Genomic DNA, 25,280 nt, shown 5'->3' with positions numbered 1-25,280 from the left:
TTGGCCTCTTTTCTGCATGTTTCCGACCAATTCCTCGAGGGGGCATGCATATGTCATTATTATCATCTGGGGCATTTTCATTATTGTTCTTTGAAACAATGCTTAAAATCACGTTGTCTCAAAGAGGGGCAAAATGTAGACACCTAAAAATGGTCAACGCTTGCGAAGTCATACTTTAACATTTGCACATTGCCTCATTTTAGGTTTTTGCGTCGCATTAACATTTCTCCTATGATTCACACTTGATCTTTATCATTTGCGAGCATCGAGTCATTCTTCTACATTCTTCAATCATCTCGTTCTCAAATTTGGTCTTGTCGACAACAATCTTCAGTCATGATTTTGGTCAATCTTATCCTATCGCATCAATGTGCGTGCTCATTTGTCATCATTTTGGACATCATCAATCCTAATTAGGGTTTTGTCCTCTTATCAATCTTGTCGTTTTGTCATCAATCCTTATCATTTTTAATCTTGTCGTTTTGTGATCGATTTGTCATCGATCGTTGTCATGTTCGATCTTGTCATTTTGCGATCGATTTGTCATCGATCGTGGTCATTTTCAATCTTGTCGTCTTGCAATCTATTTTGTCGTCGATCCTTGTCCTCTTGTCAATTTTCTCATTTTGCGATCATTTCGCCGTCGATCGTTGTCTATCTCAATTATGTCAATTTGGATCAACTGGTCATTGCTCCTCGTCAATTGGTGCATTTATCAATCAAAACATTTAATCAGAATCATGATCGATATCAATTATCTTCAATCAAGACCTAATTGTCATTCTCGCATTGCTAATTCATCTTCTAGGGTTTCATGATTTTATCATTTAACCTTGTGTGTCATTTCTTCCTCTAGGATTAATAAATTATTTATTTATCCTAAGTCTTCTCATCGCAATTAAATGTTTATTTAATTGGCTAATTATTCTTCTTTGTGAATTAATTAATAAATGACAAATTATTAATTAATTTACCTAATTTCTAATTTCCATCAATTTCTTAATTTCTTAATTCCTCATTTCTAATTTTCTAATTTTCTAAATTCTTAATTTCATTTCCTCCTATTTCTCTCCTAAATTCATGGGAATGACATAGAAATTTGTCATAATTTGTCATAATTGACAATCAATCAATTCTTGACATAGAAATTTGTCATAAATTGTCATAAATCATCAATCAACAAATTTTGCATAGAAGGTGCATAATTTGTCATAAATTTCTCATAATTGACATAATTGATTTGGAATTTCCATTTGAATTGAATCATGCTAATTTGATCATTTCTCCAATTTATCTATAAATTGGATGATCTTCATCAATCAAAGCTAATTGGTAATCAGACTATCGAATTTCTAAACAATCACATTTCGAGTACTCTTGATCAATAATCTTGTCTACTTGCTTTCAATTATGTGTGTGCACTTGTAGGTGAGATCCACAACCAAACCATTTGAAGAGGAAAGAAAAACAATGGAGCCACATGAAGGAGCATTCAAATCATACCTTTGGTTTGCTTAATTTCTAGTTTTGAATGTTTTTATTTCATGTCTCTATTGAGTGTTGTTTAGGATAGATCATTGCAATTTTGCTTTCGTGATTGGGCTAGATTAGTATGTTTATAATGCTTGTGATGATTTCCTATTTCCTAACGTACACCGACATTAAGCATTAAGTTTGGTTAAGTTAGTTTTGGTTTGTATTTATTAGACAACTGATTCACCCCCCCCCCCTTCTCAATTGCCTCCGAGACCTAACAATTGGTATCAAAGCCTAGTTCTCTTTTTGCAGAAGTTTAACAACTTGAGGAGATCCAATGTCTTATAACTATATTAGGAAGGACACTTCGAAGCTTGATGGAACCAACTATGGCATATGGAAGATCAGAATGGAAACACATTTGAATTGCATTGGGAAGGACATATGGGATGTTACAAAGAATGACTATGTTGTTCCTACTCAAGGTCAACCTACTCCACCAACCTTGGCTAAAGATGTGGAAAGTGATTGCAAATCAAGAGAAGCACTTTTGAGCACATTGTCAGATCAACAAATCATGGGATTATTAGATAGATCTACTACTAAAGCTATTTGGGATAAATTGGAAACATTGAATGAAGGTGATACCATAGTCAAAATTGCAAAACTAGAATGCTTCCGGGTTAGGTATGAAAATCTGAAAATGGAAGAAGATGAAAGAATTTCTTCTTTTATGGAAAGAGTCAATGAAATTGTTTTGAGTATACAATATTGTGGAGGAACCTTAAGGGAAGATGAAATTGTTTCTAAAGTTTTAAGAGCTTTGCCACCGACATATAAAATGAAAGTTACTGTTATTAATGAATTGAAAACAATGCCTAATACATCAGTATCTAGAGACACTTTGGTTGGAAAACTTTCAACTTTTGAACTTGAGGAATTTGGTCTTGTTGCTACTATTAAGATAGATTTAGCTTTCAAAGCATCATCATCATCATTTGAGAAATCTGATTGGAAAGCCTTTTATGCAAGAGAACTTAAAGAAATTAGAAAGGAGAATGAAAAACTGAAAGAACTTGAAGCACTATTTGCAAGGAAAATGCCTAAAGGTCTAGTTGGAAGTAAGTATGAAGGTAAAGCACCATTTAAATGTTTTAACTGCAATAAGATTGGTCATATGGCTTCTAGGTGTCCTGATAGACATGCAAGATTGAAAGAAGAAGATAAAAGAACATACAAGGCTAACCCTAAATATCAAAGGTACATATTTAAGAATAATAGAGACAAATCTTGTTACTATGCTGATGAAGGAGTTACTGATGATTCTGATGAGGAACCAATAGACAATGGATGGGATTTTGTTGCAATAACGGAAGATAAACCGACACCTACCATTCAACCAATAGAGAAGGCCCTGACAGCTAAAATTGAAGATAAGGATGAATGGATTATTGATTCACATCATATGACTGGTGATAAGATTAAATTCTTAACCTTTCAGGAATACAATGGAGGTCTAGTAAGATTTGGAGATGACAAAGCTTGTTTGATCAGAGGAAAAGACACTATATCTTTTGATGGTAAGCATAATACTGATAATGTTTACTATGTTGAAGGTTTGAAGCATAATCTTTTGAGTGTTGTTCAATTAGTCGAAAAGGGATTTTAGTTACAATTCAAGAATGGTAAATGCAAAATCATGAATAGAACTGGTTTGGAAATTGCAACCGGTAATCAGACTAGAGGTTATATCTTTCATTTGAATAATAATGAGAAGACATGCTTGATTGCACATATTGATGAAAGTTGGCTATGGCATAAGAGATTGTGTCATGTAAATTTTGATTGCATTGTGAAAATCAATACAACTAAGGCAATATGAGATTTACCTAAGATTGTTAAGCCTCACAATCCGGTATGTAAGGAATGTCAATTTGGAAAGTAGGTTTAAACATATTTTAAGAGTATACCAGAAAAATCCAATAATGTTCTTGACTTAATTCATACTGATTTATGTGGTCCATCAAGAACTAGAAGTTTACAAGGAGATAGGTATTTTATGCTAATCATTAATGATTATTCTAGAATGTGTTGGGTTACTTTTCTCAAGGAGAAATCAGAAGCTTTTGGAAAGTTCAAACTATTCAAGGTGATGGTAGAGAATGAAACCGGTAAGAAAATCAAATGCTTGAGATCAGATCAAGGAGGTGAATTCACATCTAAGGAATTTAATACATTCTATGAAGTGAATGGAATTAAAAGATAGTTATCAACACCTCAGACACCCCAGGAGAATGGAGTTGTGGAAAGAAAGAACCGAACTATTTTGGATGCACCTAGAAGCATGATATCAGAAGCAAATCTACCTCATGTATATTGGAGAGAAGTAGTCAATAAAGTTGTTTATACATTCAATAGAGTTCACATCAAAGGTGAAATCGGTAAGACCCCTTAAGAACTATGATTTGGCAATACTCCTACTCTTAAATATTTCAGAATATTTGGAAGTAAATGTTATATTAGAAGAGATGAGTATATTGGCAAATTTGATCCTAGAAGTGATGAAGGAATATTTCTTGGTTATTCATCTAAGAGAAAGGCATATAGATGTTTTAATAAGAGATTGTAGAAAATCATTGAAAGTGCAAATGTGAAGATTGATGAATAGATTATAAGGTACATAGACTCTGAACCGGCAGTTGAGATAGTCACAAATGAACATACTATGAGCACACCAGTACAGAATGTTATCTAGTCACACTAGCATCATCTGAGAATTCCACAGTGACTGAATAACAACAACAAGTGAAAACACCCCGATATGTAAGATTGAATCACTCTAAAAATCAAATAATTGGGAACAAGTATCAAGGAGTTATGACTAGAGGAAGACTGGCAAATGAAGAGGTATGTCTTATTTCTCAAATTGAACCTGCAACTATTAATGAGGCATGTGAAGATAAACATTGGATTAAAGCTATAGAAGATGAATTAGAACAAATTGAAAAGAATAACACATGGACATTAGTTCCTCGGCCTAAAGACAAAAATGTAATTGGAACTAAATGGGTATTTAGAAATAAACTTAATGAAGATGGTAAGGTAATAAGAAATAAAGCAAGATTCGTGTGTAAGGGATATTCACAGAAAGAAGGAATTGACTACAATGAAACCATTGCACCGGTAGCTAGAATTGAGGCCGTCAGATTATTCTTAGCTTTTGCAGCACACAAGAACTATAAATTATATCAAATGGATATTAAATGTGCATTTCTAAATAGAGATCTTGAAGAAGAAGTTTACATTGAACAACCTGATGGATTTTGTTTGACAGATGACAAAGATATGGTTTGCAGGTTAATGAAAGCTTTATATGGATTGAAGCAAGCTCCTAGAGCTTGGTATGCTAGATTGGACAAATATCTTTTGAAGATTGGTTTCACTAAAGGTAATGCTGACAATAATCTATATTGCAAAGTGACTAATGATGACATCTTGATTATTGAAGTTTTTGTTGATGATATAATCTTTGGAGGAGAAGATGGATTGTGTAAAGACTTTTCTAATAAGATGCAAGAAGAATTTGAAATGTTTATGATTGGGGAGATAAAATTATTTTTAGGATTGTAGATCTCACAGATTGATAAAGGTATATTCATAAATCAATCAAAGTATTATGGGTCAAGCAAATGTTGAAGAAGATAAAGGTAAAATGCAAGGAACCTATAACAATTTACTGTGATAATGTGGCAGAAATTGATATATCAAAGAATCTGGTATTTCACTCAAAAACTAAACATGTTTCTATCAAATTCAATTTTTTGAAAGAGAATGTTGAAGCAAAAGAAGTGAAATTGGTTTATGTGAATACTAAAGATAAGATTGCAGATATCTTAACTAAACCTTTGCCTAAGGAAACTTTTGAATATCTTAGGGAGTAGCTTGGAGTTATACCCTCACCGGTAGAGACTTAGATAGTTGATGATTGTCATCAACTGATAGAATTAATAGAGAAATCTTTTTACCAGCTTTGATGAGGAGAGATAAATCTCAGGGGGAGTAGTTGGATAAATTGATAAGTTGGTATTTTGTGATAAGTTCTTTGAACTGATTGTATTTGGTTTTATTGCTTTGGAATTTGATGTCAAAGGGGGAGAGATATCTATGGAAAAACACTTTATCTTTTGGGGAGAAATTATTCCTAGGGGGAGAGATATTATGTATTTTGTTTTCTGGTTGATGATCTCTTCGAGAGATTGTTGGTTTTTGGTTTTTGGATTTTGGTATTTCTGCTTTGGCACTTAGATGGTTTTTCCATCTTGTGTTGCCATCAATGCCAAAGGGGGAGATTGTTGGTATTTTGGATATGTTGATATGGTTTTGTCATTGATGTCAACACTTGTCAACACTTATCAGCACTTGGAGATCTTTAGTTATGTTCACCAACATGATCAATGACTTATACACAGTCACCAGTATCTGGTTCACCGATAGGTTATATTGTTCACCGGCACTTGGAATGAATTGGAGATTACTTGGTTATGTCAAAGACATTGTTTAGACACTTGGTTTTGGTGGTTTATTCATTGGTCTAATCGGGTTTGCATATTTGCTATTACTGGCAAATAGGTCTAGGATATGCACTGACAAGCTTATCTATTCCAAATCAGCACGACACATTATGAAGATGATTTATTATTATTGTAAATGCATTAAGATGACATAACGCATCGCATATTGATTCATTTTTAATTGATTTTATTGTAATATCTTTTAGTAAGCCGACCTACTCATTTGGTCTTAGGTTATGGTATAACTGTAAGATCTCATTTATGAGATTAATAATAGGTTGGGAAAAAGGATTGTAATAAGGTATATGTGAATATAAGCAGAGCTATACATGCAGACATCATTCAAGATTGAAGGAAGGTTTGAAGAAGGCAAATCAGAGCTTAACCGGTACTGAATCTAGCATATGAAGATGCTATTCTGAGCAGTAGATTATCATTGGATTTAACCATTCAATTGTAGTTAATGTGACTCCCATTTTGTGATTGAGCAGTGAGCTCTAGGAAGTTGGCCTTTCTATATGTGTAGACTCCATATTGTACATACATACTATCCACAGTAGTATCATCTGATTATGGGTAAGGTTTCCCACCATGGTTTTTCCCCTTACAAGGTTTCCATGTACAAATAACTGTGTTATGTGTTGTGTATGTTATTTGTCTTTTTGTTTCATGCATTAAACTTTACCGGTATTGCAATTAACTATTAAACTGTCTACCGGCATTAAAGTTTGGTTTACCAGTATTAAGCATTAAGTTAGTTTTGATTTGTATTTATTGGACAACTAATTCACTCCCCCCCCTCTTTCAGTTGCCTCTGGGATCTAACAAGAGTATGTTGATGTCCATGGTCTGGAGACAGCTTATGATGTGTGGAAGAAACTTGAGGATATCTATAGTGGTGATGAGCATACAAATATTTCCAAAGAAGAGAGTCTGAGAGGTAAGTTTGATGACATGCAGATGGCTGAAGGTGAGAATATTCAACAATATGGTCAAAGGATCAAAGAGATAGTTGGTGAGATCAAAAGTGTTGGTGGTAAAGTGGAGGATGCCACAGTGGTTAGTAAGGTATTGAGAACCCTTCTACTAGTCTATGCTATCTGAGTTGTAGCCATTCATGAGCTAAAGTCTATTGATAAAACTAAGGTAACTCTTGACTCCATCATTGGTAAACTCACTGTATTTGAATTAAATAGTTTTGATGGTAGTGCTCAGAAATCTGAATTTGCATTTAGAGCTTCAGTTTCTAATCCACCTGTGAGGAAAAGCAGAGATGTTAGTCACAGTTATGAGTCCAAATCCAACAAAGAAGTTGAAGATGAAGATAGTCTGATCAAGTTTGAAGCATTGTTGGCTAAGCGGTTACCTAGAGGTACTGATAAGTATAGAGGTAAATTACCTTTGAAGTGTTTTGCATGTAACAAGATTGGACATATTATAGCTAACTACCCTAATGGAGACAATGTGCATAAGCATGAGAAGTACAATAAGTACAAAGGAAAAGGAAAAAGAGATTGCCTCATTATAGTTGATGGTGGAATCACTGATGAGGAATCTGAGGGAGATGCAAATGAAGACATTGTCTTTGTTGCCATTAAGGAGGAGACATCTGATCAGAAGGCATTAGTTTCTCATATGGATAGTTCTGATGATTGGATTATAGACAGTGGTTGTTCACACCACTTGACCGGTGACCCGAGTAAATTTCTTACTTTGAAAGAATTTGATGGAGGAGTTGTGAGATTTGGAAATGACTCACCATGCATGGTAAAAGGAAAGGGAACCATTTCTCTTAATGTAAAGAGAAATGCAGATGATGTCTACTGAGTTGAAGGATTAAAGCACAACCTTTGAGTGTCACTCAACTCAATGACAGAGGTTATCCACTAGAATTCAAGAATAGAATGGGCAAAATCTATGGGAGAAAAGGTGAACTGATTGCAACCGGAAAGCAGACAAAAGGTAACCTATTTCAACTAAATCCTAAAGTCAACAACTATTTAATTGCTAAAGTAGAAGATAGTTTTCTTTGGCATTGAAGATTTTGTCATGTAAACTTTGATAACATTGTCAAAGTCAATAAGTCCAAGTCAGTAAGAGGTTTGCCTTAGTTGGACAAACCAGTGAATGCTTTATGTAAGGAATGTCAGTTAGGGAAGACAACATCCTCAAATTTTAAGAGAAAATCTTTCTCAGCAGAACATTTGTTAGGTTTGGTTCATACAAACCTTTGTGGACTAATAAGGACTAGAAGTATTCAAGGTGATAGATATTTTATGATCTTCACTGATGATTGCTCAAGAATGATGTGGGTCACATTCTTGACGGAAAAAACAAAAACCCTTAGTAAGTTTAAGGCATTTAGGGCCTTGGCTGAAAAGGAAAGTGGTAAGAAGATAAAGTGTCTAAGAACTGATCAAGGAGGTGAATTTACTTCAGAGGAACTCACTAGATATTGTGAAGACAATGGAATTAAGAGCAAATTTTTGTACCTAGGACACCACAATAGAATGGTATTACAGAGAGGAACAACCGGTTAGTTGTTGAAGCAACTAGAATGATGCTAAAACAAGGAGGTGTAGCAAAAAATTTCTGGAGAGAAGTTGTCAGCACAACTATCTACACTATGAATCAGATATTGGTTAAGAGAGGTAAGGATAATACTCTATATGAATATTGGTATGGTAGATCACCTAATGTTAGTTACTTTAAGGTTTTTGGTAGTAAATGTTTTATCAAGAGAGGTGACTATGTTGGTAAGTTTGATGCTAAGAGTGATGAAGGTATATTTCTTAGTTACTTTACTAAGAGCAAAGCCTACCAATGTTACAACAACTAGACAAAAAGAATCATTGAAAGTGTTGATGTCCAAGTGGATGAGTGTCCTAAAGTTACAGGAGAAACCGGTGAGGAGAAGAAGGAAGATGAACCTTAAATTTTTATTTTGGAACCAAAACTGGTGAAACCAGAAGTTGGTGAAATGAATGTTGTAGTAACAGTTCAACTAGAATGGGTAGATTTTGTAGAAGATGAAGATAGTGAGGAAGAAGAATCTGAAGATAATCATCATGTTATTCTAAAGTATGTGAGACTCAATCATAATCTTGACTAGATTATTGGAGATAAAGATGTTGGTGTGTTAACCACAAGAAGAATCAGAGAGAATTCTTGTATGATCTCCACTATTGAGCCAAGAACAATGAAGGAAACCTTTGGAGATGATCACTAGATCAAAGCTATGGAAGAGGAGCTTGACCAGATTGAGAAGAACAATACATGGACCCTAGTACCTAGACCGGTGAACAAAAATGTGATAGGTACTAAATGGGTATTCAGAAATAAACTGAATGAAGATGGAGTAGTAGTCAGAACAAAGCTAGATTGGTATGCAAAGGTTATGCATAGGAAGAAGGAAAAGACTATGGCAAGACATTTGCACCAGTTGCTAGATTGGAAGGTGTTAGGACTCTAATTGCATTTGCATCATATAGGGAATTCAAAGTATATCAGATGGATGTGAAGTCAACAATTCTAAATGGAATACTGGAAGAGGAATTCTACATTGAACAACCTGATGGTTATGCTTTGACTGATGCAAAGGATATGGTGTGTAAACTACACAATGTACTATACGGTTTGAAGCAAGAACCAAGAGAATGGTATGAAAGACTACATTCACACCTGATGAAGATGAGTTTTCAGAGAACCAATGAAGACAACAATATATATCTCAAGACTGAAGGAGATAAGATACTGGTTACTGAAGTGTTTGTGGATGATATCATTTTTGGAGGCAATGATGACATGAGTGATGATATTGCAAATGAGATGAAAAGTGAATTTGAAATATCTCTAGTTGGAAAGATAAAATTCTTTATAGGTTTAAAAATTTGATAGATGAAGAGTGGTATTTTTATCACACACCCCAAATATGTGAAAGAGGTACTGAAGACATTTGGAATGGGAGACTGTAAACCAGTTGGGACACCAATGGTTACATGTTGTAAACTATCTAAGGAGGATGGTGTTGCATCCATTGATGAAAAGGAGTACAGGTCTATGATAGGGAAACTACATTATGTTGTTCACAACAAACCAGATATTGCTCATGCAGTTGGATTAGTTGCCAGATTTCAGAAGAACCCGAAGGAGACACACATGATTGCAACTAAAAGGATATATTCAGATATTTGAAAGGTACTATTGATTATGGATTATGGTATCCATATGTAGGTAAATTTGATTTAAAAGTCTATACAGATGCAGACTAGGTAGTAAATTTTGATGACAGGAAGAGCACAACTAGAGGTGCATTCTTTCTTGGAGGAAGACTTGTATCTTGGAGCAGTAAGAAGTAGAGTTGTATTTCATAGTCTACAACTGAAGCTAAATATGTTGGAGCGTATATCAACTGTACCCAAGCAATCTAGATGAAACACATTCTGGAAGGATTAAAGTTGAAGATCACAGAACCGGTAAAGATTTTATGTGATAACAACAGTGTAATAAATATTTCAAAGAACCCGGTGTTGCATGCTAGAACCAAGAATATTGAGCTAAAATTTCATTTCTTGAGGGAGAAAGTGCAGAGTAAAGATGTTTTATTGGAACATGTATCTACTAAGGAACAACTAGCGGATATATTTACTAAACCTCTGCCTAAGACTACTTTTGAGTATATTAAAGGTTAGCTAGGGGTTGTGCCCCTACATGAGGTCAATTGAGAAAATGTAGAAGACATCAGTCCTAGAGCTAATTGAAGAATTTTGAAGCAGGATTGGTGGAGCTACTCTACAGAGAGAACAACTTGATGTAGAACAGTGAAGTATGATACTGCATGTTTTACTTTCACTTTGGCATTGTTGTCAAAGGGGGAGAAGAACTATATGATTATGGGAGAGAATAACTATAGCCAGTTACCATCTGAAGACATGGAGACTCAGTTAAAGGAGAGCACATGGTAAAATGTAAACTAGGATTCCTATACTTGTCAAAGGGTATTGATATTTGTATTGCCATCAATGCCAAAGGGGGAGATTGTTGGCATTTGCATGAAGACTGCATTAATGAAGTTTAAGTATTGTCATTGATGTCAATTGTAATTGGTAATGAAGGTAATGGAAGTTGTAATGCAACTGGTAGTTGAGTCGATGAAGGAAACCGATATTACTTTAGAAGCAATGAGATCAACCGGTAACCCTACCTGTTGATGTTCCAAACCCTAACCGATGGAGCTTGGTGAATCGGTTATGTTGATCTATGACCAAATGGTGATTGGAGGTGATCATGCCACATATGCATGTTGTACGTGATGAGTTTCAAAGTTGTTTTGGCATGTAGAGATAATTGTTTTATCTTGGGAATGAGCGAGTACATTGCATGAAGAGGAAACCATGTGATGAGTTATAGGATTCGATGAAGCATGTGATCAAGGAGCGGTTGAGGTTGTCTTGTACAATGTGCAATGATTTCTATGTAACCCAATAGTCATGTTTGAACCGATTTGCTTGTAATCTCTATGAGATCTTAGGTTTGTAATGTATTACCAACCTCTTGTTTTTCTTACAAGGTCGATGAGTTGTTTTGTTCTAGTGTTGGCAATTTTGGTTAAGTGTCGGTGTAATTGATTGCCAAACCAAAAGAAGTATCTACAGTATGTGTGAAGGTGGATAGGAGCATGGAAAGTATTTGATCAAGTAGAGAAGTTGTATTTACTAGATCAACAAACCCATGTTGTTCTCTAACAATTACAATAGTTAAATCGCTTAATCAGGTAAGCTTTAATAGGCTTAGTGCTTTCTAAATCCTTTAACCAGGTGATCCATTAGGTTGGATTTCAAATCCTTTATCGAGGATACTCCTAATAGGGTATTGCTTCTAATAGGGCATAATAGTCAATTCCTTAACCGGGTGGTCCCTAACAGGACATTTTTGTAAAGCTTCTAACAAGGCTTGGCTCCTAATAGGGAAAACTCCAGAAGAGTTTAGAATACTTGTGGGTATTCATCCCTACCATGTTTTTTCCCATTTGGATTTCCACATCAAAAATCATTGTGTGAAGTGGTGAATGGTTTTTGTGGTTATGTTTTGATATGGTTAATTTTCTTAACTGTTAAATCCACTTAGATGTGTTAAAATGACCGACAATAATCTGAAAAGTGATTTTACTTATGCTAGTAAAGTATTTTGATGTATTGGTTAAATGTTTTGAGAGTTTCAGATCTCTTATATTGTTATTTTGTTATGCCAGTCAACTGGTATAATTGACAGTGCTATTGCAGTTTGTAGTTCAGTGTTTGAACCAGTTAGTCTAGAGATTGTTTTTGAGTTTGGTGAAAGTTTAGTCAGTTTTCCATCTACTTATTCACCCCCCTTCTTAATAGTTATCCAGATCCAAATTGATTCATCATATCATTAGATAGTTGAGTTCACTCCCGATTCAGTGCTCATCAGAGATCTTCATAGTAGAGAGCTTGTTGCAATTGACAGTATTGATCATGCATCCAGATTATATGAGTTCTCTCATTTTCTCCCATTGAGCATGCATCTAGACCTATCTGTCATGCATCAATAGTAGATCAAAAATTTGAGGAGAGATTTGGTCATTTGAACCCATGTGTGCTTCACTCATCCACAACAATTCTCAAGACTTGTTTTGATCCTCCTCCACTTCCTACTTGTTTAAAGATTAGTTCATTTTAGTAGGTTTATTGTATCCTTCTAGTTTCAATGGAATGGGATGAGGACTTTCTAGGTATTGCAGGGTTATTCGATACATCACACACTCCAATGATTGGGGACATGACTGAGAATATTCCATTCCTCTTTGATGGTAGTTTGTGCATTCATATCATTCCATCTTCAATGCCTTTAGAAATTGTTCATCAGGAACCTTCATAATTGTTTTGATTTGTTTCAAATTATTTGGCATATCATGATTCAAATAGTTGGATAGTTAAGCCATCTTCCATGGCACACATCAAGAGACTTTTCCCTTCATTTCCTTTCATGGAGTTGTTTCATCCTTGGCCACTTGACTTATTTACTCCCAAGGGGAGAAATGTAGTTTGTCACTCTTGGATCTCTATCAGTATACATGCTTGAGCCTACATCTTCAGCATTGGATCTTCTTCATTATGGGGGGGATACATTTGTTAGGATTCCCAAAGATATTGAGAGGGGGGTGAATCAGTATCTAACTAGTTTAAGGATTTACTTGATTTAAAACATGTAAAGCATGCTAATACAGTGTACTGGTAAATCAGAAGTAATGCAGTAAACAAGAAAAACAATAACCACATGAAGAGCACACCATAACACAGTATTTTAATGAGGAAACCCTGTGTGGGAAAAACCTCGGTGGGATTTGTGACCCATAATATTCACTTAGTGACCAATAAGGGAATATTACTACTACAATAGGGGCCTGCACATGCAGGAAGGCCATGTGCCTAGAGCTCACTGCTCAATTACAAAAGGAAGTCACACTGACTTACAAAAATGGATTATAATAATCCAATGTCTTGTATTGCTTCAAAATAGCATCTGCTATGCCAGATCCAGTACCAGTTTTAGCTCTCCCCTGCATACATAAACCCTTAACCTAAAATTCGCATATTAGCTCTACATTATTTCACCTATATTTCGTTACCAAATGTTCTATAATGATCTCATACATATATGAGTCATCTTACAACTCGCCATGTCAGCTTACAATGATTTTACAATTAATTACAAAATATATTACAAATAAAATTCTTGTCGGCCTGGGTGCCGGTATAATTGTCTTGCTGGTATCATATGATTGCAAGGTTGCCATCAATGACAAAACCTTCAATCACCTACAATTTCTCATCGGGCTGTGCATTTGCCAACAATCTCCCCCTTTGGCATTGATGGCAACACTCATGAGAAAAATCCAAAAAGTGTTGTCCAAAAAGAATCTGCCAAAATTGTCTTACCAAAAACTATCTTATCGAAAACTATATGCCAAATCGTATGTGCTCCCCCTGAGTTGATGGTGTCTTCTGCTAATCATTTTTCTCTGCTAATCATTTTTCTCATTACCACTACTCCCCCTTTGGCATCAATGATAAAGGTTGTCAAAGTGTCAACTGAGTGTGGTTTCCAGCTTCATCCCTGTAGCCGGTTGGTTACAATCTGAAAAAGGTCTGCCAATACTAGCTTCAGGCTCTCAGTGAACTGTTCACTATCTTTTAATGCGGCCTCTCTCCTCTAAATTGTATCGGTGAGGTGTTGCATTTGCTGTTCTGGTGTCTTCTTTCCTTGAACCAATGCCTTAGATATCTCTTTTCTCAAGGAGGCGAGGTAGTCCAATTTTGGACTAAGTCTCCATTTCAGATCTTTTGCCTTTCCTTTTATTCTTTCCTTCTCTCTTTCAAATTTCTGAAGTTCCTCCTCAAAACCTATTATTTTTTGCTCAAAAACTGATAATGGTTCAGATGAATTAATGAAATTGTCAGCTAATTTATTTATTTCTTCCTTTACCATACTGATCTTCTTGTCTATATCTACTATCAAAAAGTTTGTTTTACATGTATCTCTGTACATCTTTTTAAATTCTTTTAGTGTTTTACATAGTGCTGGTAAAAGAGTGTCAAATTGTCTCATGCACTTCTTTATTTCCTCTTCAAAGAATATGTTTTTCTTTCTTAATTTTCTCTTTGAATGCTTCCTCATTTATTTGTTCAACTATCACAATGTTGTCAGTAATATACTTAGACAATGTGTCAAATTGATTTAATGAATCTTTATTATCCACATTACACTTGGGTACTATCATTTTCAAAATTGGGATTGTATCATCAATAGCTTTGTATGCTTGTGCACTGCACTCTATTATTTTCTTGATTGAATCCAATAGAACTCCTATCACATTTGTTGGTCTGAATTCTGCCATGGAAGAACCAACAATCTATATTTTGCCGGTGTGAGTAACTTCTTTGCTTGTAGTGACCTCTGGTAGGTCAGTTTGTGTTTGCATTTCTCTAAGAAAAGGTTTGGGTTTCTCAGCTATTGCCAGTGGCATTGTCTTTACATGAACCTGTTCCTATGAGGGAGCTTGTTGCTCTGCCTGTTTCTCAGTGTTGTCCACTACCAGTTTTTCTTCTATGCTACCTATTGTTGGTGGCTCGGTAGATGAATCATTATGTACATCTGTGGTCTTTGCCTTTTCAGTGTCCCGGGTTACTGTAATGTTTTATGTCAGTGGCTCTGTTTCCACATTTGATTTCCTAGTTGATTATTTATCCACCACAATATTGACTTTCTGAGTGTCAATGTTCATTGTATATAACACCTCAAAATCAGGATTTGTATCCTCATGTGGTGTGCCCGTTGATTGTCAGTAGTAACTACCGGTGGAGTATCTAGAGGCGGTAGGGATAAGTTGTCTAATATTTTTATACTGGGTGGTCCACCAACCTTACCTTTTCCCTTATCCTTTTGATATACCTTGATGGGTTTAGGGCTTCGATACTCTTCCTCTTTCTCCTTCTCTACAAAGAATATATCCCAAGCATGGACTATTTCTTCTATTACCTCATTCGCTCTACCTACCATCAGTGCTATATGCTGGTGAGCTGTTGAAAATACTGACCAGTTAGCCCCAGAGATCAATTGATCTATCTCTTCAGGTGAGTTGATGGGATGTACAACAAGTAGTTTTTCAATCTTTAATTTCTTATCAAGCTCAACAATAGCTAGCCTTCTAGCTTCTAGTCTATTATACAGATCTGCTAGTATTTCATCAACAACTTGCATCAAAAAATTCTTGTAAATATCTAAGTGTAAGATTACATTGTTCTCTACTTTCTCCTTGTCATCAGCCGATAGTGTGTCATATAATTTGTTAATGTTTTTCAGGTTTCCATACTCTGTTATTTCATTGAGAAGTTTATGAATGGGAGCAATAGTTTGTTGAGTCTTCTTCTTAGGGGTCATCTTCTTTTTCTTTGGAGCCAGTTTCTTTGCTGGGGGCCTCACTGCTTGTTGCTTCTGTCTTGTTTTTCTAGGAGAAGGTGAGGGTACTAGTAAAGTTTTCTCTTTGTTTCAACTCTTTTGAATTTAGCCAGTATGTCACTCTCAGAGGAAGTTGCAACCGGTGACAGATGAACTTCCGGGTGAAGTTCTTCTAGTTCACTCTCCTTAATACCGGTTTGTCTTAATACACCTTCCTTGATAGCTTTTGTCTATCAGGTTCCTTTTCTAATAGTTGCCTCAACCTTCTTAACCCTTTTTCTTGATTGAATTTGGCTTTCTATTGTTTTAGCACTACCAAAAACCTTTTCTATAGGTTCCTTTGGAGCTTCTAGGAGGGCTTTTGCATAAGTTTCTATTATGTTGTCATCAATTTCATACCCCATTTCGGTTACCCAAATGGTTCTAGGAATAACTGCCTCCATCCAAATTTCATCCTTCTTTATTGCAAAACATATTTCATCCTTATATTTGTCCACAATTGCTTGTGACAATTTAACTCTAGTTTTCATTCGGGCCTTCAAAGCCTGAAAATACTCATTTATGTTCTTTTCCCTATTCTCTCCCATGTTGTTCAGTAAATCTAACAATTGTTTGCCTACCAGTATATCAAAACCAAAATTTCTAATACCAATACCGGGTACTTGTTTGGTTATGTATAGCATCAGACAAACAAGTAGGTTTCCAAATCTGAATGTTCCCTTTTTGTCTTTCTTTGTCTTTCCCAAATTATCAATCAGTTCATCTTTAATCCATTCGTACACATCTATTCTTGCATTATCTTTTACCATATCATAGGCACTTTTAATGCATATGCTAGAGACTAAGTTTAACCTATTTGCATGTGTAGTTTTGTAGCCTAAGATCATACTAATAAATTTGACATTGATATATGTTACATCATTTACCCTTAGTGATATCTTGTCAAACGTTGCACCAGTTAGGTCTATCATTGTGTCATTTGAGACTCTCTTGGTTTTGTCAGGTTTGTTACCGGTGGAAGGTAACCCTGTTACAGCTTTGACAGCTTCCTTAGTAATCTTGTGAATAGAGTCAAGCCAAAAGAATTCACCATGAATCCTGCTTAACACAATTCTTATGATATCCTTGGGAAAATCTAGGATACTAAGAATTTTTGTAAACCTAGGGTTTCTATTATCTTGTGTTCAGTTTTGATATTTCTGGATTCATCACAAATTACAGATTTATACATGTTTTTGATTTCATCATCACCCAATTCATCTATATGACATTGTATATGCATTCTAGGGTCTTCAACATAAACTACTCTTTTAGGGATTTGGGAGAATGCACCTATGTCATCATCTTTCTTAGCAATTTCGGGAACCAATTTGAAGATGGGTCTAAGGTGCTTAACTACCTCAACAATAGTAGGGTTTGCAATGAATTCAGGAGTAGATAAAGAAGCCATGGTTATAAATACCTTTATCTGCCTTAAGGAATGATTTCTTGATGAACTGCTTCACTAAGGGTGCCTTCGCTTGGAAATTTTCATGCTCTCAAAAGTTTGAATGCTCAGTGAATGAAAAGGGATCCAAAACACTTGCTTTATAATTTCATTATCTCCAAATACCACATTTAATGCTTTCTAGTTAAGTAATGACTTAACTTATTTGCCAGTATAGAAGTAATTTCAACTTCTTACCATCAACCAAGGGAATAATAGCATGTTTCTCATTTAGTTGCTAAACCCTCAAAGAATTTTCCTTTAGTTAGATGAAGAGTCTCCTGCCGGTGGAGTGTTACTCTGTTTTGCCGATGGAAGAGTATTCACATCAACATTCTGATCTGACTTTCTAATCCATTGTTTTGAGAATTCTTGCTTTACCTCTTCAACCTTTTCTTTACCTTTCAAACTAGGACCTTTGTTATTTGCCGGTGAGGTCTTGCTTCTACAAAATTTAGTAATGTGTCCAATCTTGTTACAGGCATAACAAGTCACATTGTTTTTCTAAATAGCTTTCCCATATCCTATGTCGGTATGTGTTCTGCATTGATTAGATAAGTGCCCAAATCTTCCACAAACATAACATCTTACATTCATTTTGCAATTTTCTGAATTATGACCAACTTTGTTACATTTAGAACATTAACTGGTGGGTGTATTAGTGTTTTGATAATTTCTAGATCTACACTGATTTTCTCTATGACCATACTTGTTACAGTTAAAGCATTTGCCATTAAATTTGTAAGTAGTAGGTTGTCTTACTGGTTTTCTATGATCATGATTGTTTACAGTACTAGAGCTTTCACTAACTTCAAAGCCAAGCCCATTTGTATCACCATTAGGTTTCTGATTCTTCAGCATGTCACCAAGTTCTTCTAAACTTTTCTTGAATTTTTCTTTGTGATGATTTGCAGCAGTTAGTTCACTTTCCAAGATTCCTTTCTATCTTATGATTTCAGTTCTATCATTTTGTGTGTGCATTAAATTTGTCTTCAACATATCATTTTCATGACTAAGTCTTGTGTTCTCATTTCCAGCATCATATAGTCTTCTGGCCAAGTCTTCTTCATTCTTCTTCCTATCTTCAATTTCTTTACAAAATCTCATAGTCATATCCTGCATATCATTTTGTGTTGCACTGATTTCTTGTATTATCTTGTTTACCAGATCATTAAGAGTTTCCTTTTCATCATTCTCATTCTACATCTTTTCACAAAGTTCTCTTCTCTTATTTCTTGCAATGGTAATATTTTCTTTAAGTGCTTGAATAATGTCCTAAGCAGCCTTCCGATCATCTTCAAGTTTGATATTCTTCAACTTTTCTGCATCATAGTCTGAAAGAGCTGTTTCCAATTGTTTCTTCAAGTTTTCCATCTCTACCAGTGTCAACATCTTCCTCAAGCTATTAGAATTATGAAAATAGAGGACCAAGCTTTGATACCAATTGTTAGGATTCCCAAAGATACTGAGAGGGGGGGGGGGGGTGAATCAGTATCTAATCGGTTTAAGGATTTACTTGATTTAAAACATGTAAAGCATGTCAATACAGTGTATCAGTAAATCAAAAGTAATGCAGTAAACAAGAAAAATAATAACCACATGAAGAGCACACCATAACATAGTATTTTAACGAGGAAACTCGGTGTGGGAAAAACCTCGGTGGGATTTGTGACCCACAATATTCACTTACTGGCCAATAAGGGAATATTACTACTACAATAGGGGCCTGCACATGTAGGAAGGCCAAGTGTCTAGAGCTCACTATTCAATTACAAAAGGAAGTCACACTGACTTACAAAAATGGATTATAATAATCCAATGTCTTGTACTGCTTCAAAATAGCATTTGCTATGCTAGATCCAGTACCAGTTTTAGCTCTGCTGCATACATAAACCCTTAACCTAAAATTCACATATTAGGTCTGCAATATTTCACTTATATTTCATTACCAAATGTTCTATAATGGTCTCATACATATATGAGTCATCTTACAACTTGCCATGTCGGCTTACAATTATTTTACAATTAATTACAAAATATATTACAAATAAAATTCCTATTAGCCTGGGTGTTGGTATCCTTTCTTTCACTGCCGGTGTTCTGTGTACCGGTGTAGAGTTTGTCATTGCCGGTGCCGGTATCATATGATTGCAAGGTTGCCATCAATGAAAAAACCTTCAATCACCTACAATTTCTCATTGGAGTGTGCATTTTCCAACAACATTGTCTCTTCTTCTCTCTTTTTTATGGCGAGATATTCTTGGATCTCCATCAGCATACATCCTTGCCTACATCTTTAGCATTGGAGCTTCTTCATTATGTGGGGATACATTGTCTCTTCTTCTCTCTTTGTTATGGAAAGATATTAATTGCAATTCTATGACTTATTATATACTTGGGGGGCCACTTTGAGCTCTTCATCATTGTCACATTTAGTACCCTTTTTTTCATTGCATCTCTTATTTTTCAGGATCGATTTTTTCTTATGTGGTTTTTCTCGTTTTATTCATTTAGAGAGACCTCATTGGTGTGATTTGAATTGGTTTGTAATTGAGGACCTAATTGGGCCTTTGTTGTCAAGACCCATTCATGCATACATTTTGCATTATCATCAGCTCTTAGCTTATCCCTAAGTTAATCTTAAGAGGGCTGTTGGAGTAATTTTAGGACAATTATCTAATTATTTATTAAGTAGGTATTTTAATTGATTTTTCACTTAAGATAAACTTAGGTGCTTTATTTTATCTAGGTGTTATGCTTTTTAGTCTGATTTCACCTAGAGGCACTTGTAGTTAGCTTTTTTAGCTTTTGGCTGAGCTAAGTTTAGCTCCTACTTCGCATTACTTTATTTCTTCTAATTTTAGGATTAGGGCATCTCTTGCTTTCTATAAAGAAATTCATTCATTCATCATAATCTCACCCTCAATATTGAATCTTAAATTATTTTGTGCAATAATACAAAATTATTTGGTTGTTATAGAGCATACAATCTTTTCTTGATCTCTTTTGTGTGATAGGTGTTTTGCTTGCTAATGATTCTTGGCTCCTATGGTTGATCATCAACTTAGACATGGTATTAGATATTTTTCTATCAATTTATTGTCCACATGCTTGAGGGATCTATTGGATTTATAATAGACAAGAAGAAGGTTGGCATTCCAATTACAATGAGAGATTGTTGGCATTTCAATAAGGATATTGAGAAGGTTGTTGATGACTATGGATATAACTGATTAAGGATGATTACTATCTTAATATTATTATTTTGTCATTGATGTCAAGAGATTGATTTTCTAATTCAGTATGATGTTGCCATATCTTAAGAAGTATGATTTGATGAGTATAAATATGTCGGTAAAAGACACAGAAAGAATATGATGAATAAGGGGATAAGTTATTCAATGGGCAACTATTACCAAGTTAGACAATGCTGAGATCATGATGTTTAGATTGTTTTGATATCCTACATATTCTATTGTTTGAAAGGTTAATACTATACTATGTTACCGAGAAAAGAACCTAGTCGGTAAACCCTAAGGTTATTGCTATCGGTTAATGAAGGTAGAATGTCTACCGAGTGAAGTTTAGTATTTACCGAGTTACAACCGAGCTATAACAAAATGCATTAAATGTTTACATGTGATATTTAATGAAGGAAGTTGATGAGCTGGAGCGGATTAAATGATTGGTAAGCCGTGTATGATGATTGTTAAAGAATCTACGATAAAGAAAGATCAACAGGAAGATCTACAGCTCAGATTGAACTGCAATACCCTAACACAAGTTCCAAGGTGAAAATGTAAGTTCCAAGGTGGGGCAAAACATTGTTAGATCGAAGGATACATTGAAATTGGACAAGATTGAAGATCTAATGGCTATGATTGATCATGGGAAATGTGATCAAGGAGATTAAGTGGTTGGAAGATTGTTTATAAATAGGAAACTGTTGATAAACAATGTATGCGGGCAAGTGTATGCACAGGGATGCTACATAGTGATTACTGAGCATAGAAGCTTGAAGACCTATTTTGATAATAGAGTATAAAGCCCAACAAAGGGACAAGATAAGTCCTATGAATTGATTGTATTGAGCAAATGAGAATCTGCTTCAAAAATTTTAGATGTGAAGTTGCAGACATATTTTTATTACTGTTATTTTGAGAAGTAGCAGAAAATCTCTTAACCGAGTGGACTTAACAGTCTTATTTGTAAAATCCTCTAGCAAGGTGACATTCTTATTGAGTTTTTGAAATCCTTTAACAAGGTCACTTCTAACAAGGTGAAGATCCTAACAGATCTGAGGGAAATCCCTTAACCGGGTCACATCTAGCAATGTGTTTGTAATCTTTAACAAGATTTTCTTTTAACCGAGCATACTCTAGAAGAGTATATTTCTTAGTGGGTCCAAAATCCCATAGTGGTTTTTCCCTATTTGGGTTTCCACGTTAAATCTGGTGTTATATGTTTGTGATCTTATCTATTTATGGGTCTGCATGCATTACTGTTTTCTGATAAGGTTACCAAGGTTGAATCTGTTGTTTTTATTGAAGATTAAGTTTGAATGATTCACCCCCCCCCCTCTCATATTGTTAGCTTGGCATCTCTACTAATCATATTTAGTATCAGAACTATCAGGATCCAACCTAAGGTAACTTTGTTGTGCACATTTGGTTCAAATAGAGGTCACCATAGCATTTGCAGCATAAAAAACCCCCAAGATCAACTATTGTTTCATAAAAAATTGAGTAATAACACCTACATGAATTTTCATGAGAGTGGTTCTATTGAGGTTGATGGAAACACATTCAGTAATATCTTTTGTGTCCCAATGCATCATCTTCCAACCTTCTTTCCATCTACCATATTACTCATAGTGGGACATGTAATACAGTTGAGTTCACCCCTGATTTAGTGCTCATAAAATATCTTCATAGTAGAGAGCTTGTTGTAGTTGGTAGTGTTGGTCTTACATCATGGTGTTGGAAACCTAAATTTTGGCAAAATTTAGGGTCTCCTAAATGAGATAATTTAGTGAACACCCCAAAAAATGCACCCATGAATCCTGATCTCGATGGGCAATTTGACCTTGCAATTATTTTTACCACCCATAAATAAGTATGATCATCCATATTGAGCTTCCCAGAGTCAAATTTGATACCTCTGTCAAATAGCGAAATTTAGGTACATACTAGTCCGAGTCACAAAACTATTCCAAGTAGCCACTTTTGAGAGTTAATAACTTGGTCCCTATAAGTACTCATTCTAATCCAATTGTTCCACTCAATTTTCTATATAAAAATAAACTCCCATGTTAATTTTCAGAGTCATATGACCTCATTTGCTATTTTTCCCAGGTCAATTCCATTTGTGATTTATTGATTTTATTACTTACACATTGCAAAATCTACCAAAGTGGATTTTTGTTGAAATTATTATTTCACACCTGGATTACAATTATACTGAACCAATTGATCCACATAATTGTTTGTATCACAATAGACCACAGTGCAAGGTTCTAGAACCCTACCAATCCATTTGATAATTTTCTTGAGCTTAAACCAAATACAATTTATGCATATCTGGAACTTGAATAAGGGTAAAATTGATTGTGGAGCCTACTTTGGAAATTAATATCTTTCACCTCAGAAGGAATTTATCAGAGTTGTCACTTGCATTGCAATCCCTCATTAAATGTCTACATGATTGCCAACTTTCATGACCTCATGGTATGATTTGGATAGTTTTCAACATTGATTCTGGATGCAAAAATCGTGATTGGAAACTTTTTACAAAATATCAGAGTGCACAATTTGATAATGTTTAATCAGTTCATGACCACAAATTTACTCTAAATTGTTCCTGTCACCTATTCAAATGAATTATTTAGAAAAATAAGTCAGAGCAAGGTATGGAGTGTTAATTCAAGAAGAATGGCTTATTTGATAATCAGATAAGGTTAGTACTATTACAAGTTCATTAATGAAAGACATATTCTTTATGAAAGTTGATAATTTAATATATTTGATATTATTGAAACCAAATGCTTACTATATGTGGGGATAAATGCGGCTCCCATAAGGGTAGAGCCCAGCATATGGTTTTAAAATGGGATCAACTTTCATCTGTGCAAACCATAATAGCTTGTTAGTCAAACTCCAATAATAATATTTTAAATGGCCACATTATATGTTTGAAGAGGAATAACACTCAAATGAAATTAAAATTTAAATCAATCAAAAATAATTTAAATTAATCATTATGGAGCATTATAAGAAATGATCTTATATATAAACTATATATGTGATGGTAAAACAAAAACCATTAAGTTGGTTAATATGAGCCAAAGTAGTGGACCCCACAAAGAGAACAATTTCTCAATTGTGTTATTGGCAAAACAAGGCTAATCTGCATAACAAAAAATAGCTTCTCCGAAATGGTATGACAACGAAATAGTGAAAAAAATATACCAGCCAAGTAAAAGTGTTTCATTTAAAGAAGGTAAAAGTGTGAAGATTAAGTGGGTGTGAAGTTACAAATAAAATTATATGAGAGAACAATCAACCAAGGGTAATTAATGAAAACCTTTCAGAAAACATTTTCAAGTTACAAATAAAATTATATGAGAGAACAATCAACCAAGGGTAATTAATGAAAACCTTTCAGAAAATGTTTTCACGTTTAAAAGGTAATTGTTTATCCATTTGCATATTGAAGAGGAATTGAAATATGCTAAGTTGAAGTATTATTACACTAATAGAGTAATTAATTTTACAAAGGCAAAACTGCAGTTAGATGTATCTTTTATGATTGTTTCGTTAAAAGGTAAAACAAACACGGTATGATAGGATATAACCTCATAGGAACCTGTCATATTCTGATCAAATCTTATCATTAATGAAGCTGAATTTTTAAAAATGGTTTTCTTGGTTAGTTTCTCCTCGGCACCATCTTTCCAGATCATTTTGAAATTCTTAATTTCGTTAAGAACTGAAAAAGTTATGGACATTTTGCCAAAACTAGTTTTCAGCAAAAATAAATTATCAAATAATAATTTGATAAAACCTCTCAATTGAAGTTGGACAAAAATATTAAAGATGGAAGAGGTAATAGCTTTCAAAGATTTGAGAAGGAAAAAATTATTCTACCCAAAGTATTTGCTTCAACATTTTACAAGACTTGAAGGGAAATGATAATGAATCATCTTTAATTAGTTTGACAAATTAAGTAAATATAAGAACTAAATATGGGAAGGTGAAATCTTCATGATAAATTATCCTAACGAAAGAATGAAGATGAGTAAAGTGTTTTCACTTAGGGTTGGATGACTTTATATGGAAAATATAAATATTTTAGGGAAATCTTATAAAGCTAAAATGGAGTGGGAATAATAAAAAGATGGGTGAAAAGATGCGTGAAGTATTTTCACTTGATTTTGAAAGGGAAGAATTATTTTGAGAGAAATAAAATCATTTCAAAGAGTTTTACACGGTGGATGTTATAAAGTGTATTATGATACTTTGTTAGCATCCACATAAAACCAGGTCAGAAAAGATTATTTCACTGTGAGGTGAAAAATAAGTAAAACATTTTTACTTGATTGATGAGAAGTGGGTAAAGTGTTCAATCAAGGAAATATTTTATCAATGACCAAGAAGAGTATGATAATTCACAGTGGACACTTTTAAATATTTTTTTTCATACGAAATGCATTATGGTATTTTCTCATTTTTAATACCCGCAGTTTGTGCAAGGAAGGATTATTTTTC

The sequence above is a fragment of the Cryptomeria japonica genome, chromosome 3 (assembly GCF_030272615.1).
Source record: "Cryptomeria japonica chromosome 3, Sugi_1.0, whole genome shotgun sequence".
Lineage (NCBI taxonomy): Eukaryota > Viridiplantae > Streptophyta > Pinopsida > Cupressales > Cupressaceae > Cryptomeria > Cryptomeria japonica.
The sequence above is the reverse complement of the archived record's forward strand: the minus strand, read 5'-3'. Positions refer to the sequence as shown.